General features: G+C 37.1%; 1 protein-coding gene across 1 annotated transcript in view; it reads right to left on the reverse strand.

Moving 5' to 3' along the window:
* THSD7B (thrombospondin type 1 domain containing 7B) overlaps window positions 1-16,409 on the reverse strand; it is a 972,933-nt gene that overhangs the window by 449,527 nt on the left and 506,997 nt on the right. The gene's annotated exons all lie outside the window — the stretch shown is intronic.

Consider the following 16,409-nt stretch of genomic DNA (forward strand, 5'->3'; position numbering starts at 1 on the left):
AAGCCCCAAATTTTCTCAAATCTATTCCCCCTTTGATGAATTACTCAAACCAAAACACACACATACACACGATAATGGGGAATGGAGTTTTACAGTTAACAGACACAGCCAAGGGGATCATTTCTAAGTTGCTATTCTATATCACAAATGATCATAATGAATTTTTTTTCTACACTCTCTTTTAGGTTATGTATCCACTATTTTTAGAATTCAAATATTCCTCTTTATAGATAACAATTCCACTCTTACTATCCCCTCATTCACAGTCACCTCATAAATACAGAAGACATGAACAATAGTAAAAACATTTATGGTTTGAAGCAACAACATGAAATGTGGAATGGCAGCTCTAGGAGACAGGCAATTTTCTCTTTGTGACTTTATGTCCGTGGAATTCTCCTGTCATAATCTGACACAAAAAGTAACTGTGAAAAGGGACTAATATTTATGCAGCATCTCCCTTGTGCAAGGCATTGTCCTCATAAGATGCTCCTAGAGACAGGTGTGACCCATCTTGTTTTGTAGATGAGGAGTCAGTGGCTCTGGAAGGAAAACTTGCTCAGGGTTGCAAAACTTGCTCACAGGCCTGAGTAGGAAGCAAATTAAAACTTTTTCTGACTCCAAAAATTCTGGTTTCTCCATTAACCATATTGTGTCTAACTCCAAGAGATGGATAGTTCTTTTTAAAGAAGTTCCATGGCTGATTCATGTCAATGTATGACAAAACCCACCACAATATTGTAAATGAATTAGCCGCCAACTAATAAAAATAAATGAAAAAAAAATTAAAAAAAAATAAAAAATTAAAAAAATAAAAATAAAGAAGTACCGGGTTGGCCAAAAAGTTCATTCAGTTTTTTACACCCAATCTTACAGAAAAACCTGAACAAACTTTTTGGCCAATCAAATAAATAAAACAAGCTGTCAGTGAGCAAGACTCCCTGGAGGAGAATCTAGTGCCCCCCTAAGATTTGCATTCACATTTGTAAATGAGGCTAGGCTCACTGCCCTTGAGGTACAAATAAAACTTATCAAGCATACTATAGGAAGTAATAGAGATTCTAGCAGATGATCACGCTGAACGACCAGTTCCAATCACTCTCTCTTCAGTCTCAATCTATTTTCTTGTTGAATCCACACTATATACTATATGCAAACACAGACTCAGACACACACACACACACACCCCAATACAACTTAGGGGGAGGGCTTCCCCAAGTACAGAAGTAAGCAGGTCAAACAAAACATACAAGCAACATCTAACCAAAATTCAATTTCCACATTCGTGAATATTATGAGCATAACTTCTACACAAAAACATTTCAAAGCAGTGTCTTGCAAAGAACATTTTGAGGAATAAGATACTTGAAGGTTCTTACTTTAAAAGAAGGGGGTGGAGCTGAGAAGTACAGGATTAAAACAGTAAAACTGGTCTCATTACTGGGGAGTAGTGAGTGTTAAAAATGCCAATTATCACATAAGCTCCCTCTGATGCAAATAGCATGTAGTATTTTTCAGTCTTATTTGACTTATGGCTTTCCTTTTGGGGGAGCCTCTCTCCCGGAAATTTTATTTTTGTCAATATGCTTTGAGAAAAATCCTGCCTTCAAGAGTTATAAAATTATCAACTACTATTTGATGGGCATGTATTACATCCAAGGAATAATGGGATAAATGTAAATGAAGATACTGTGATTTATCCCCCCAGAGCAAATGATTAATAAGAGAGATGAGCTATAAATACAAAAAGATAAAACCTAGTCCAAAAGTAAATGTCAAGTACTGTGTGTTTTAAATAAAGAATCCTGTAGTGATTTAGGGAAGAGAAAGCTCTCTGGGGACCTAATCTGAGAGCAGAAGGCTCTCAATAAGGAGAAAGAGAAAGATTAGGAACTGGTGGCAACCAGGGAGGGCATGTCAGTCAATACAAGTGTCAACAAAGGCATAGTGATAGGAAAACACAAGCTATGTGGAAGGCAGTTAAACCTGAAGCTCCATGGGGAAAAGAGAAAGCATATGTTGGAAGAGTTGTTTGACATCAAATTCTGGGTAACTTAGACTGAAATACCAGTTCTATTTCCACCTTCATTCAATTCCCAAATGCCCAGGTTTCCCATGACCCAAATTTAACATCCTCCAGGTCATCCATCATCTAGTACCTTTAGTATTCACTTCCAGTGCTGGAATGCTTTTTAAAACCTAAGCTTTCCTATAGACTGATATGTCCATTTACACAGGGCAGTGAAATGCCAATTCTCCCACCACCACTTTGACAGCTTGTCTATATGGCCTAACGCATAAATGTGAGCAATCAGATAAGTTGTTCTTTAGTGAAGCCAAGCTAACAGTCATAAGTAGGCTCTGCAATTCATGTGTGAGCTATTTTATAAGAAACCCTGCCAAAGAAAAGATCACAATGGGATCTTAGTTATGGGTAACCTAGTCAGAGTTAAGTACCTGAAGGTGGAGCTTAGGACCACTTATCCTCTGGGGCATATCACTTAACTTCTTTGAACCTCTGTTATCTCATCTGCAATAATGAAATAATAACACCTACCTTTAAGGGATGGTCTAAGGATTAGAAATCACTTATGCACAATACACGGCAGTGTTTCCAACAACAGAGGGAGGACACAATATAGAGGAATGTGAAATAGATCACCAGTCCAAGTTCGATGCATGAGACAGGGCACTCAAAGCCAGCACACTGGGACAACCCTGAGGGGTGGGATGAGGAGGGAGGTGAAAGGGGAGTTCAGGATGGGGACACATGTCCACCCATGGGCTGATTCATGTCAATGTGTGGCAAAAGCCACTACAATACTGTAAAGTAATTAGCCTCCAATTAAAATAAATTATTATTTTTTTAAACGTCTGCAAAGATGTACACCACCAAATGGAGAAGGGAATGGCAACCTATTCCAGTGTTCTTGGAGGATTCTGAAGAATCCCATGGACAGAGGAGCCTGGTGGGCTACAGTCCATAGGTCACAAAGAGTCAGACATAACTGAGCAACTAACACTATACTACACCACCAAAACCTAATGGCATTCTTGATCTAAAAATCTAAAGATTGATGCCATAACCATGAAAAGCACTTGCTCTAAAATGCATATATATGTACAAATTACCAGCAACAGCTTCACAGACTAGTTCACATAACATAAAGAATGCTTATAATTATCCAGATAGCTTTGCTTATATGTGACTCATCTAAACCATTTAAAAGCCAAAAATAAAGCACTTGAGCTTGAACAAGCTCACTGGCCCATCTACACTGGTATAATTGTCTTCCTATTGCAGAGAGAACTCATTTCAAAAGAGGAGCGTTTATACTTTCCTGTTTTCATTTTCATGGATGGATCAATGAGACCAACTGAAATCTCAGGCAAGCGTGGAAAATAAAGCAGCACATGGGACAGAAACTTAGTCATTAAAAGTGATTTTCACAAGCTCTTATAATCTAATGTCACAATAAAACTGAATATATTTAAGGGAAAAACTGAATTCATCTTTCAAGAAGACTCTAAAATTGCTTCCTGTCCTCATCAGGCTCCCTGAGATCAATAATGACAAACTAGATTCTCTCCTCAAGGAGTAGACTTCTTTAAATTAGTTGTGATTCTGAAAATAAGGGATAGGGTGCTGCTCCAACCTTGTCACTTTTAAAAAAATAATTTAATATGCTGACATCCCATTACATAAAATTAACCATTTTAGAGTAAATATTTCAGCAGCATTTAGTAAGTCACAATTTTTTTGCAGTGCATCATCTCTATTCTTTGTGATTCTGGAGACCTTGGCTTAGATGACTGGGTGACTCGGTCTTGCCCATGGGTCATAGTACCATTCTCATGCTTGTCCATTTGTGACTAAAAACAACAGTTCTTCGATGATAGAAAGATTATTTTCTTTTTTTCAAAGTACAGTATATTTACAATGTTGCATTAGTTTTGGGTGTACAGCAAAGTGATTCAATTATATGTGTGTGTGTCTCTCTCTCTGTGTGTATAAGAATCATTTTTGGATTCTTTCCCATTATAGACTATTACAAGATATTGCATATAGCTCCCTATGCTACACAGTAACTCTAGATCCTTGTTGCTTATCTATTTTAAATATAGTAGAGTGTATCGTGCATGTATGCATGCTCAGTCATGTCTGATTGTTTGCAACCCCATGGGCTGTAGCCCACCAGGCTCCTCTTTCCTTGGAATTTTCTAGGCAAGAGTACTGGAGTGGGTTGCCATTTCCTCCTCCAGGGGATCTTCCCAACCCAGGGATTGAACTCACATCTCTTATATCTCCTGCATTGGCAGGCAGGTTCTTTACCACTGGGGCCCCTGGGAAGCCTGTAGTGTGTATCTATTAATCACAAACTCCAAATTTATCCCTTCTCCTATCTTTTCCCTTTTGGTAACCGTAACTGTGTTTTTTATGTTCATGTGTCTGTTTCTGTGTTATAAATAAGTTCACATGTATCTTTTTTTTTTTAGATTCCACATATAACTGATACCATAAGATATTTGTCTTTTTGTGTCTGACTTACTTCACTTAGCATGGTAATCTCTAGGTCCAACTGAGAGAAAGATTCTTGAACATATGAATAAACTCAAGATTCCCTAAAAAAAGTTTCTTTCTTCTGGTTCAAATGTATACGCTACTTAAAGTACAAATAGTTCACAGCAGACTCTCTATGGTGGCCATGTAAATTTAACACTAACGTAGTTTTCAGACTTTGGACTTTCCACATAAAATTAGTGTTTAAGCCATACCTATGCTATATACTATGTCCTGTGGAATCCTTTGTTTTATAACACTAAGGAACTAGAATTTAATATCATAAGCCACCATCTCTCTTTATAATAATAGAACAAACAGCTATGTTTCTTATTTTTCTGACCTGTACTATGTGTCCAAAATGAGAAAAGATATAGACAAAATAGAAATAAGAAACCAGATATCTACAAATATACAGTCTGATTTAAAAGTAGACTAGCAGTTTGTCATCATACAAACTATCTTACTCTTTCAAAAAATAATGCAATTTGGGTATTTCATCGATATTTCCTCTTGTATACTATTATACTATCTATGGAAAATAACGAAGCAGTTATCGAAAATACTTTACACATCATAAAATTTTATGTCCTATTTAAATCTGAGAAGAATGCCAATAAACGTTGATTAAATGCTTGCCAACATCTAGTAAGATGTCAGCGGATGGTATACAGCAAATTTCCTGGAATTCATATGCACTTAATTTCATTTTTTCAATTTAAATATTATCTCCTTAAACGTAAGTAGCCCCTAGCCACTTCTGGACTGGGACTCTACTCAGCTAAGGAAATGTTTATACTTGAAACCAACAAAATATGAAAGAAAGCTAAGGGCTAAACAGAAGTTATGTGCAACTATGCAATGCCATCAATGCAATTAATGCTTCTGCTTGTGAATTTTACCATTTGAAGTTTATCTGTCTAGTTTGTACACGCAGGAAGGCAAATTTAAAAAATATGATGTTAAGTATTATCATATTTATAATAACTAAAACAACTGCAATACTAAAATAACATCAGCATGTGATATTTGGGGAAGTATAGAGTGGGCTGTACGCTGCACAAACCACATTGCTTTTTTTTCCCTCAAATTTTTTAAAGTTTTAATTGGAGGATAATTACAACACTGTGATGGCCTCTGCCATACATTAACATGAATCGGCCATAGCTCTACATGTGTCCCCTCCCTCCGGAACCGTCCTCCTACCTCCCTCCCCACCCCATCCCTCCAAGTTGTCACAGAGCATCAGATTCGCGTTCCCCGTGTCATACATCAAACTCCCACTGACTTTCTATTTTATACATGGTAATATATAATATATATTATATATATATAATATATGATTATCCCACCCTCTCCTTCACCTAATGTATCCAAAAGTCTGTTCTTTATGTCTGCATCTCCTTTGTGGCCCTACTGATACCATTACTGAGGCTCTACTATCACACCTGCAATACAAAGAGCTTAAAACCGTTTGTTCAAGAGTCATGTGGCTTGTAAGTGTCTGACCCAGAACTGGAAAACATACCTACTAGACCCTAAAAGCTATATTCTTAACCATTTTGCTGTATTGTGTCCTGGTTCATATCTCACATATGCCTTTCTCATCATATTACTTTTAATTGATACCAAACTATGAAGAAGGAATTCTATACAATTCATTGTCAGCTAGCCAGTATATTTAGTATTGGAAAGAATGAGCCCAAAGGAGTGAGCAGCTTAATTATCTAGGAATTGCATCATAAGATGAGGCAGAATAGGGTGATGTTTTTCAAAAGTGGAAAAGATAAGCAGATGAAAAAGAGTTCATAATGCAGAGTTGGAAGAACAAGATAGGAGGCAAGACAAAATAGGAACACGGAAATTTGGATGTTCAGCAAAAACAGTACACTGTATGATTAGATAAATGACACAAACACAAGCTAAACATATAATGATGATGATGTGACACCAGAGGTAAAGACCGCTAATGTAGGAGATACAAGAGATGCAGGCTCGATCGCTGAGTTGAAAAGATCTCTTGAGGAGAAAAAGAATCCTACAGACAGAGGAGCCAGTGGGCTACAGCAAATGGAGCCACAAAGACTTGGACGTGACGAGTGACTGAGCGCACACACACAACTGTATGCACGCATGGTCAGTCATATCTGACTCTTTGTGATCTTACGGACTGTAGTCCACCAGGTTCCTCTGCCCATAGAATTTTCCAGGCAAGAAGACTGGAATGGGTTGCCATTTCCTACATTAGGGGTTCTTCCTGCCCCAGGGATTGCACCCCCATCTCTTGCATCTCCTGTGTTGGCAGGCGAATTCTTTACCACTACGCCACCTGGGAAGCCCAGTAATGATTAAGGATGCTCACAAAGCAAAATAACAATACTCTTCTAATAGCTGATCAAAGAAAACAAAAGAGAACATAAGAGCAAAGGCTAAAATAAACATAAGGGAAAACTCAAACATTTAAAGGAAAAAGACTTTAGGTGAGAAATAATAACAGTTAAATATAAGAAAACAATATTTCCAAGGTAAACATATTTACAAAGGCCAGAAGTTTGCTGAAATTGCATCTAATGGCAGGTGAGCTGTTTGTTCAGAAGTCTAACTGAGCAGCTATATCAGATTTCTCAGCATACAAGAATATATTGATAATAGCAGCTAACACGTTGATCATTTAGAATGTACCCAGCATAATGTTACATTTTACAAGTATTTATTAACTCATTGACTCTCAAAAGCATCAATAATAGTAAACATGTATACTGTACATAACAGATGTTAGTTATTACTCTAAGTAAATTACATATATCAACTCATTTGGATGTCACAATACTATGCCATAAGCACTACCATTTTGTTCATGATATAGAGGAGAATATTGAGTCTTAGATGAGTTAAAATTACCTGCCCAAAGTCAAACACAAGTAAAATGGCAGAGTTTGAATTTGGACCTGGGTAACCTGGCTCTAGAGCCCATTTCTTAAATGCAACACTTTATTGACACGCACATCTTCAACTCAATGTCAGGACAATTTATGTACCTGGCTGTACAAAACTTGATCTAGTGGAGAATCAGTGAACTGTGAAGCATCCCAACACATTTAGCTCATGAATTCTGTGTGTTACTCAGGGTGCGTGAAGAAGCAAAAGGGCAGAAACTGTCTATGATTTACGAGCAAACTACAATTGCTCAAAAAAACTCCAAGTAAAACCTAACAAAATTCTTAGTGGGGAAACATCACATTTCCTTGGTCTCAGTCACACATTCCAGGCGGAAGTCACCACTATTTTATGTGTGTGAAAAAGGTCTGAAAATTATGTACTCTGATTTAGGTTTGGAAAAAAATATTTATATATTTCTGGTTTTGACACCTTCCAAAATGTGACCTTGAAAAATAACCTTTTCTTTTCTAACAATGACATCAGTTTGCTCGCAAGCCCCAACTTCTGGTTGGTAGTCAGGGCCAGATGGGAGTTGGGGAAGGAGAGGAAGAACAGAAACATATCCATTTAAAGGAACTTAGCAACTCATGATCAAACTATATCATTTCAAAGTTAACTCCATCTCAGTTTTTCAATGCTTCTCCCTCTCTCCTCTCTTCCCTTCTCTTTGGGTGGCAGCTGAGTCTAAGAGGAATGTCTGTCTCAGAGCTGCACATTCTCCTTTGAATTTTGTTGGATCCCTACTGAGCTATTTCCATCAACTTGGTCTTGGGGCACCATTACCTAGTCCTTGAAGGTGCGTCTGCATCTGCTCTGATTTTGAGGTTTCCTATCACAGCTTCTGACTTTCTAATCCACACACTTTATACTCATTTAGACTTGACTCCAAGCTAGGTCCAATTTCCTGGAGGGGTCAGCACCTCCACATCCTATGACGGGCATGATTTCAGGACAGCAACCACTGCTTCACTGTGGCAGCCCCATCGTTTTTTGTTGGGAAACAAGGAACTCTGGGTGCAGTGTCTTCCTGCAGGCTCAAACTGGAGAAGGAGGTGCTGGCCCTGCTGCTTTGGTTTTCCCTTTAACTGATCTGAAATGTCCATAGTTTTCATTTCCTCAGCCCAGCATTTCAACTGCAGAATGAAAAGGAGCCAAGGACCCTCATGTCCATGTACCTCTTCTCAACAGCCTCCCTAGATTCCTTCTTTCTGATCCAGGAAACCAGCCAATGCAGAAGTCTGGCTTGTGCTAAATCTGTCTTCTGAGACTTCTGGCCTCTCATCTTGATCTCTGGAGGGAACTCTTCAGAACTTATAAAATGCTTTTCTTCGATACACCTGCCTCTTGCATAAGAAAGTCAATTTTTCAGGATTATTGTCCCTGAAAAGAGCTTTAAGATTTCATTTCTGGGCACTGACTTGTTCTGTTTGCATCTGAGATATAATAATAACCTAACTTTTGTGGACACGGTGGATAGCTCAGAAATTCACTGAGGTGGGGCAGGAAGGTGGGGGAGGCCCTGTCCAATAAGGCACAGAAGCAGACACTGAAAGAAAAGCACTCACGCATCTTAAAACATAATTTGAGGACATCTGCTTAGTGTGGAAATCCTGTTTCTCATGAGAATTTTATAGAGATTCTGTCTAATTTTTAAAAAGATTAATCCAGAGTGACAATAATGGAATAAATGCTCTTAATAATGCAAGACATACTTCTACAAAAGAGAAAACCTTGGAGTAAATAAACAGCACAGGATAACGGACAGAATATTGGGAGGAGCTGTGACATCTGGGTTTGAGTTCTGCCTTGAACACTTAACAAAATGTGGCCATGAAAAATAGTTACGCTTTTCCAGGCTCCGGAAGCCTTGTGTCAGTAGGAGGTGGGGCACTGTTATCATCCTTGATTATATTATCTGGTCAGATGGTAGATCAAAGAGGCTAATGTAAAATAATGCTTTGGAAATTGCAAAGCATCATTTATATATAATGTAGCTTTTTATTATTGGTGAAAATGGGGCTAAAGGGCACTCCAAATAGGAAAATGATTTGAGTCAAAGATACCATCTTTCTTCTCCATCTCAATTTTGTCATAGCTAGAAAAATAAGAGGCACTAAAATGATTATAGAGAAATAATGTTACTCATCTATCTACTTATCTAGCTATATAACTAGCTATTAAGAAAAGGATTTGGACCAGCTTGAATATGTGGTATACCTTTAGAAAGCACTTAAATTTGTCTAAAAGCTTTCTGAAAATCAATATTTTTAAGTTAAACTGAGGAAGTCAACAGAGTAAACCAATAAAAGATCAGTAAAGAATGGTCATTTTCTCTCTGTAATTAACCTTCAGAAACATAATTTTAACGGCTTTAAGTGGGAAATACATTATGATTTATTTAACTACCTCACTTTAATGGCACAATTAAGATGTTTTCGATTTCTCTTTTGATAAGTAATACTGCAAAGAACATTGTTGACTAAATCGTTGATTGCTTTCCTAAGAATAAATTTCTAGAAATGGAAAAATAAAGTCAAAGAATATGAACTTCGTTAAAGTCCTTGCATGGAAAATAGTGTCAGTTTGCTTTTTAGTTTTTTATTCCTATCTTACCTTCATTTTAAAATTTGCAAACAATACAATTCACTCTCTGTGCTATACAATCCTGTGGGTTTTGGCAAATGCATAGAGCCTTGTATCCATTATAGAAACTATGAGATAAAACAATTCTATCACCACAAAATATCTCCTTGTGCTGCCTTTTTGGAGTCATCCCTTACATCCTCTGATCTCCCCCAAAATCCTTGATCTGATCTCTGTTCCTACAGTTTTGTTTCTGTCCCCCAGAATGTCACAACAGTGGAATTATACAGCTTGTAGTTTTTGTACCAAAGTGCATTTGAGATGTGCCCATGTTGCTATATATAAGAAGGATAGCTCATTCTTTTTTGTTGCTGAATAGCATTCCATTTCATGGATACAGCACATTTTGTTTGTCTATTCAGCTGAGGGATATTTGCATTGTTTCCACATTTTGGTGACTGTGAATAAAGCTGATATACAGGTTCTTGTGTACATATAAATTTCCATTTCTTTGGGTAAATAATTAAGAGGGTAAATATTGGATCATATATGAGTGTTGATTTTATAAGACACCGTCAAACTGTTTTCGAAACTGTCCAGACTATTTTCATTTCATCAGCAATGTATGAGCTTTCTGGTTGCTCTGTCTCCTACCAGCATTTGTTATGACAACTCTTTTGCTCCTTGCTTAATTTCTATTATTCTTATAAGGATATAGCGGTAATATATTATCATTTTGATTTACATTTTCCTAATCACTAATGATGTTGAATATCTTTGTTATTTACCATTTTTACATTCTAACTGGTGAAGTGTCTATCCAAATCTTTGACTCTGTTTTTATTTGGATTAAGTTATGGATTGAATGTTTCTATTACTCCAAAATTCACAACCCCCAATGTTATGGTATTTGGAGGTAGGGCCTTTAGGTGGTGAATAGCTTCACATGAGGTCCTGACAATGGAACTCTGATTATGAGCTTCACGTCCTTATAAAAAGGGGAAGAAAGAGCACGCAGTGAGAAAGTGGCTCTCTACAGACCAAGAAGCAGGCCCTCATCAGACACCAATCTACAGGCACATCGGATCTGGACTTCAAGGACAGTTCCAAATAAATGTCAGTTTTCAGTTCACCCTGTGTATGGTATTTTGTTACAACAGCGGCAGCTAAGACAGGTTGTTCTCACTGAGTTTCAAGAGTTTTGCATATATTCTGGATACAAGTCCTTCGTCAGACTTGTGATATGTAAATATGTGCTCACAGTCTGAGTGGTTCCTCTTGTCATTTTCTTAAGAGTATCTTTTTCAAAGCAAAGTTTTCATTTTTAATTAAACTTTTAAGTTCCATTTGTCAACTTCTCCTTCATGCATTGTGCTTTGGCACCATATCCAGTTTGCTTTTCAAAAAGAAAAAATTTTCAGGAAGGAACAGAAAGTGGATTGCCTGCTGCAAACACTTAGTTGAAACTTACATATTAGGCTCTAAAACTTCATAATTTTGGATATAGTGACGTCTCTAATCGGTGTGTCCTAGTGTCTAACAAAACATACACATTTTGCAAACATTGCAATGTGTTTCCATGGCAAGTATTTACTGATATCAGAGTTGAGAGTGAGCATTATAACATACTGATGATATGTGTGATGCAACAATAATTAGCTTCTGGGTACACAACTTATGTAGTATTCGCATAGCATAATGGACAATGTAGGAAGATGGGATTTGGTCTTTTGTGACATTGCATCAAACATTTGGCACAATGTATGGTGTCTATTAGGTCTTAACAAATTCTGACTGAAGAAATGAAAGAGAAAGGAAAGATATTTAGCCTGTTTAAGGCATAAACCATAGGTTATGCTTTGTAGTAGGCAACCGAACCTCAATGCCGTATGCACTGACAGATAACTGTGATGGATCCATCTAGGGGATGTCAGGCACTAACTGGGAGACAGGTCAGGGTTATTAACCCCTTATTAACCGAGAGAGAGCACAGCATGATGCACTTCTGGAGTCAGACTGCCTGGGCTCCAATTCTGCTTTCTTTTTTTTTTCCTTAAGATTTTCTTGATATGGACCATTTTAAAAGTCTTTCTCAAATGTGTTACAATATTGCTTCTGTTTTAAATTTTGTTTTTATGATGAAGAGGCATGTGGTATCTTAGCTCCCTGACCAGGGATCAAACCCATACCCCCTGCATTAGAAGGCGACGTCTGGAACCACTGTACCACAGGGGTGCTGGTGGTTTTAGTTGTTAAGTCATATCCACCTCTTACAACCCCATAGACTGTAACCTGCCAGGCCCCTCTGTTCATGGAATTCTCCAAGCAAGAATACAAGAGCAGGCTGCCATTTTCTTCTCCAGGTGATCTTCCCAACCCAGGAATTGAACCCAGATCTCCTGCATTGCAGGCAGATTCTCTACCGATTGAGCTATGAGGGAAGCCCTTGTACCACCGGGGAAGTTCCTCTAACCCTACTTCTGACACTTACCTAAATTGGGAAAGGAGTATATCAAGGCTGTATATTGTCACCCTAAAACTTATTGAGATTATATGCAGAGTACATCATGTGAAATGCCGGACTGGATGAAGCACAAGTTGATATTGTCAGGAGAAATATCAATAACTTCAGATGCGCAGATGACATCAACCTTATGGCAGAAAGCAAATAGGACCTAAAGAGTTTCTTGATGAAGGGAAGTGAAAGGGCTGGCTTAAAATTCAACATTTAAAAAACCAAGATCATGGCATCCGATCCCATCACTTCATAGCAGATAGATAGGAAAACAATGGAAACAGTGAGAGACTTTATTTTCTTGGGTTCCAAAATCACTGCAGATGGTGACTGCAGCCATGCAATTAAAAGATCCTTGCTCCTTGGAAGAAAAGCTATGACAAACCTAGACAGCATATTAAAAAGCAGAGACATTATTTTGCCAACAAAAGTTGGTATAGTCAAAGCTATGGTTTTTACAGTAGTCATGTATGGATATGAGAGTTGGACCATAAAGAAGGCTGAGCACCAAAGAATTGATACTTTGTAACTGAAGTGTTGGAGAAGACTCTTGAGAGTCCCTTGGACTGCAAGATCCAACCAGTCAATCCTAAAGGAAATCAAACCTGAATATTCACCAGAAGGACTGATGCTGAAGCTGAAGCTCCAACACCTTGACCACCTGATGCGAAGAGCTGACTCATTAGAAAAGACCCTGATGCTGGGAAAGATTGAAGGCAGGAGAAGGAGATGACAGTAGACAAGATGGTTGGATGGCATCACTGATTCAGTGGACATGAGTGTGAGCAAGCTCTGGGACATGGTAAAGGATAAAGAAGCCTGGTGAGCTGCAGTCCATTGGGTTGAAGAGTTGGACACATCTGAGTGACTGAACACCATTCCCTTCCCAGGGGATCTTTCCAACCCAGGAATCAAACCCAGGGAAGTCCTTGGGGTTGCAAAGAGTCGGACATGACTTAGCGGCTGAACAAGCAGTTGTATATTAATATAATTGTGGGAGAAACATACTGAAAGTTACAGACCATGGCAAACTATTTTCATCCAAACACAAGTTTCAGCTCAGGCCTCTGGGAAGCTTGTCTTTGAATAAATTACAAGAAAGGCGAAATAAGCTTGCTTTTTCTTGAGTTGGTCTATGCTTTTATTTTGGGTCTAATTCACAGGCTTGCAACTGTGGGAACTGTGAAATTGCCAATCCTTCCCCTCAGACTCTGCACAATTTGGGATCTAAGAAGAATATGTAAAGTTCACCAACATCTGCTAAAGATTTTTTACAGGGGAAGAATTCTACAAAAGCAGAACATTTTAAAGCAGAGAAATATTCCTGATCATATAATTCTCAGAAGACAACTATACTATTTCCCTTCAAAAGCATTGTTAATGTCTTTTTTCTATTCCTGATCCCCTGGCTATTAAACTGTTCCTATTCAATTTTGTAGAACATAGCAGGGGTCTAATGATTACTTTTGCACCATATTGAGGAAGCATAATAAAACACCAAACCACAAATCTACGTGATGTTTTGCCATGTTGATCTAGTGGAAAGTCATACTCTATCATTTTCTCATTGAAATGTTGCAAACTAATTAAGACTAAAATAATGAATGGATATGACTTTTCCGGTCTGTTTCACAAACTTATTTTCAAATACAGGATTACAGTACTTAAGACCAGAGGACACATAAACTGATTTTCAGAATATATTTCATTATTGGTCAGAATTTGAGATCAAAACAGAAAACAAATAGCTTTCAAAATTGTAGTTTGGTCTTTTATAAACAAACAAATGAAAAAAAAAAAAGTAAAACCTCCAAATGAAAATTAGGTAAATAATAATTAGAAAAACAGGATGGTGAAAAAATGAACACTGAAGGTTTATTAAACTTTTTATTGCAGTAAAATTGATGTCAGGTGTAAATCTGTATGTACAATAAATAAAAAGTTTTTGTACCTAGATTAATTACACAGATGGTATAAGGTCCAAAATTTTTTCAATTTCTACTATAATTTTTACCTACTATACATCACTAGTATTATCTTCAAGCTGATGCTGTTGTCTTCCAGCAATTGAATGAATACTAAAGTGGAATAAACATTACCTCTATTTGTCTATCTTCCCCAAACTTATCTACAATTATAATGATAATTCAATTGGCATTGCCATTTTTTCAAGCCAATCACAAGTAGCCCAAAAAATCAATGAAATTTAAAATATAAAAATAAAATGCATGCTGAAATATTTTAAAACACAAGGCACAAACTCAAGCAAATATTTCAAAAATCCAAATCTTACTTATACCACTGCCAAATTCTCCTCGATACTTCTTAAGTGTAATTATGACAATTGATTCAAGCTGTATTCTCAGAGTAACAAAAGATGAATACAGATATTTGAAATCTGTGTACTCCTTTTTCTTCTGCACTGAGCCCAGAAAGAAACACGTTCTGATTTCATGAAATAAGTATTATTTTATGGGGTGTCTGCTTTACTTAAGAGGTCAAATCCTTAATTACATCATTAATAATTATGCTGACATTTACTGCCTGCAAAGCATGGTTTCTTTGGAAACAATTTAACAGCACTAGATATTTCATATCATTTATCTTATTCTAACTGGTCCACTGGTTAGAAGAATAATTTTCTAATCTTTCCAGGCAGTTAAAACAGCATTTATTAGGTTATTTGTAAATAAGCACTTTTTTCCTGAGACATAATAGATGAAAGGAAACATCTGCTCAACAAATTTAAGATTGTATAATGTTTTAGGTCTTTAGCTCATTATATTGCTTGCATGGCCAGAAAAATGATTTATCTTATATATTTCTGAACACCCAGTGTCTAGAACAGTACCTCCTTCATAATAAATATTCAATAAATGTGAATTTTGTAACTGAGCTGAACAGATGTTTTAGAGTCTGAGACATTTCTGGTATCCATAGGGGCATCACAAATTGAAGATATTTTTAAATACCTAGGAGTGAGCAACACAAATATATCTGGTAAAGGTCCTACAATTGTGAATAAGAACATTGATTTAGAAACACAAGGACATGAGTTTCAATTCTAGCCTGTTCTTAGTAGTTGGGTGTCACTGGGTAAGTTATTTCAATTCTCTACAAAATGGTTTCCTTATCTAAATATGGGGATTGATGAAAACAGTGATGATGACATATGTCTACCAACGTCTTGTAATGCCTTTAGATTTTGCATAAGTTCATTACAGATATAAATGAATATGTGAAAGATTATTCTAGCACAGGATAGAAGTTAGGAAGAATGTAGAAAATAATACATATACTAAAAAGCATTTTTGTAAAGATATGCAAGGCCTCATCTCATGTGTCAGTTTGCTTGCGTAAGCAGTGGGTTTACCTATCTGTGGTTTTTATTTTGCTTCAGGTAATACTACATTAGCATATATTTTCTCATGGAGAGATGCTAAGAAACAATGCTGACTGGCAATAGGAACATGTCAAAAGGAAATGTTACAACAGGGGGTCTCACTTAGATAATCAAAAATGACTGAAAGTGCCAAAGGGAAGATAAAGAATATTTTACAAAAGGGTCAAACTCCCACTATACATAGCTCTCAAAACATACAGAAGCAAACTTGCTCTGAGACAGTCAGAAGAGGTGACAGAGAGAGTGCTATTTATGCATCTTTAAAATGTAAGAACTGACAATGGCAGTCTGTGCATATGATGTGTTACTTTGTTTACAGACCTGGCTTCATGCGACTTTCCAAACTTCCTTGCACGTATCAGTCAAAGCTCAGGAAATCACATTTTCTTTTCCGATGAAACCTCACC

This window comes from Dama dama, chromosome 33 (assembly GCF_033118175.1).
Source record: "Dama dama isolate Ldn47 chromosome 33, ASM3311817v1, whole genome shotgun sequence".
In the NCBI taxonomy this organism is placed as follows: domain Eukaryota; kingdom Metazoa; phylum Chordata; class Mammalia; order Artiodactyla; family Cervidae; genus Dama; species Dama dama.